Below are 2643 nucleotides of genomic sequence, written 5' to 3' on the forward strand. Positions count from 1 at the left end.
GAGAGAGAGAGAGAGAGAGAGAGAGAGAGAGAGAGAGGGAGAGAGTTGGATCTCTCTCACCCACGTTTTAACCCCTGCGGCACCCGGTGAAGAACAACAGGACTTATATTCCAGAGGTGCTTATAGTGTTCAATTGTGGCCGTGCGCGTGTGTGTGTGTTTGTGTGCGTGTGTGCGTTTTTGTGTGTTGGGCCGGAGGTTGGGGGTGGGGGGGGTTGCTGATGTAACGACAGAACATCTGTGAGCCGTCGGGAGGGCCAGGGGAGCCATATGCCAGCTAAGGGGACCGCAGGCAATAGAGGCACTGTGTATGTGCGTGCGAGTTTGTGCGTGTCGTGTGTGTGTGTGTGTGTGTGTAAAGGAAGGATGGGGGGGTCTAGCGTAACAGAGAAATCACCATTTATTTGATCTGCTTCATTCGGTCGTATTTTACACCATTTTCCCAGACGTTATAAAAACATGATACAGTATTTCCCAGCATTGAATTTCTTTCTTATTTCAAGTTTATAAAATCCGTTAGGGACATATTGGGGCACGCGCTTAAGCGCACACACACACACACACACGCGCGCGCGCGCGCGCACACACACACACACACACACACACACACACACACACACACACACACACACACACACACACACACACACACACACACACACACACACACACGTATGTATGACGGCTCCGCCGTAGTTCTTCTAAGTTCCACTTCCATCTCCAGCACGGCTTTGCTCATGACCCACTCAACACAGTCTGCGTCACAAATGAATACAAGATACAGCGACACTTCGCCATAATAAACTGCAAATACACGCGAGCGAAGAACCCCCCCCCCCCCCCCCCCCCTGCATCAGCCGTCCGCGAAACTAAAGCGGCGAGGAGCGACCCGCCGCCGCCGCTCTCTGCTCCCCGCTCACATGTTCGCCAGCGGCGGAGGCATTCACAAAGCAATTAAATCGCACCGAAGCGTTCCTGAAACACAGAATATTGTTTGCCTACCGTTCAGCTGGGGATGTGTTCGGCGGCGGGAAGATATAGGTTATAATAAGTCCTTAGTAGGTGTCCACATTTTGTGAGGAAGATGAGAGGAGGAGGAGAAGCCCGTCTGCTGCTACTGTGTGTGAGCAGCGAATAATCCCGACTGTCAGTGCGTAACAATAAACCCGCGCGGGGGATAGAGAGGAGGGGGGTTGGGGTGAGGGGGGCTGGTTGGAACGACCCCATCCAATTAGAAACACTGGGGTTGATTGTTGCAGGAAACGGGGCATTTTATACATATTCTGGACAGAAAAGAGAGATGGGGGCGGGGAGGTTACATATTTCACTTGGTCTGATGATATATCAGCACATCCCTCCCAGATATACGGTTTTTTATTTATTTTTTATTTTTACATTTTATTTTTTGTTCTTGCTGTAATTCTAAAGGAATGTGGAAATCATACTAGGCTACAGACCTACATATTTGTGTCTGTGCCTTTTTCCGTTAACGTTCGAGAGGGTTCAACCTTAACACGAGTTGGCCTACTTGACATGACAAACCGTCCAATGACGGGTACATCCAGCCTGCTGTGCAACATTTACAGACAGTTGCAACATGGCCAGCAAACTTTTCGCCTAGTAGCACCCTCTAGTGGTGACCGAGTATAATCCGTATCGTTCAGTCGGTTATCGCGGTCTGTTGCTGTGAGTGACTCAATGGGTTTAATAAAAAACACTGGTCTCAATAAATACATCAAAACACTCGACGGTTTATGATTCTATTCATGTCTTCAGATAACCAATTGCTTTGTAATCTTATTGAGTGATGTTTGTACGTATGTATCCGCCCATCCATCCATCCATCCATCCATCCATCCATCCATCCATCCATCCATCCATCCATCCGTCCATCTCTAAAACCATCCCGGTATGTATCTAAGGTTTGTGAGGGTTTGTATGAAGGAGGTTTCACTCAGCTTCTCCTGCGCTCCTCTTCAGTGGAGGAGCCCCCAGGTGTCTGGAGGGACACTGAGTCCCCGTCAGCAGGGCCGTTGCACCAAATCCTGGGCCCTGTATACAAGAGGTACTGATGGCCCCCCACCCCCCCCCTGCGCTGAATTGTTGACAGGGGGGGGTAGAGAACAATTGTTGACGGACGGACGGACGGACGGGGGGTAGGAGCCGTGGCCGTGTGCGACTCCTAACCCTGCGTTCACACCAAAAGATGCAAAAAGTTGACGCGCGTCACGATCCCATTCAAAGTGAATGTAGAGACGCGTTGCTGCTTTGCTGCCGCAGCATTTGCTGCCGAGAAAACCGGCAGCAAAATTTGATTTGCGGCGCGTCAAAATCTGATTTGCGGCGCGTCAAATCTGATTTGCAGCGCGGCATGCCCGTGCCCGCCGCTGCCGGGCACGGGCAGCGGGCGCGTTCACGTATTTTGCGGCGTGTCAAATGCTGCTCGAGTTGAAATATTTCTACTATTCGGCAGCAAACGCGTGATGACAGCCAATCAGCGTTCAACAGCGTTGCCACGGAGGCGTTGCTACTGAGGGACATTCCGTAACAGCCAATCAGTGTTACTCCCTTGGAGTGACCTAGAGTTCACTACCGTTACATTTATTTAGTAACTCGAACAACCCCACAAATCAGCATTCTGTAG

General features: G+C 50.6%; 1 protein-coding gene across 1 annotated transcript in view; it reads right to left on the bottom strand.

Moving 5' to 3' along the window:
- pcbp4 (poly(rC) binding protein 4) overlaps positions 1–1241 on the bottom strand; it is a 77419-nt gene extending 76178 nt beyond the window's left edge. Inside the window, exon 1 of the mRNA XM_030374339.1 lies at positions 1002–1241. The gene's annotated coding sequence lies outside the window, so the exon portion shown is untranslated. The remainder of the gene's footprint in view (positions 1–1001) is intronic.
- Positions 1242–2643: the final 1402 nt, after the last annotated feature.

Source organism: Gadus morhua, chromosome 13, assembly GCF_902167405.1.
Source record: "Gadus morhua chromosome 13, gadMor3.0, whole genome shotgun sequence".
Classification (NCBI taxonomy): Eukaryota; Metazoa; Chordata; class Actinopteri; order Gadiformes; family Gadidae; genus Gadus; species Gadus morhua.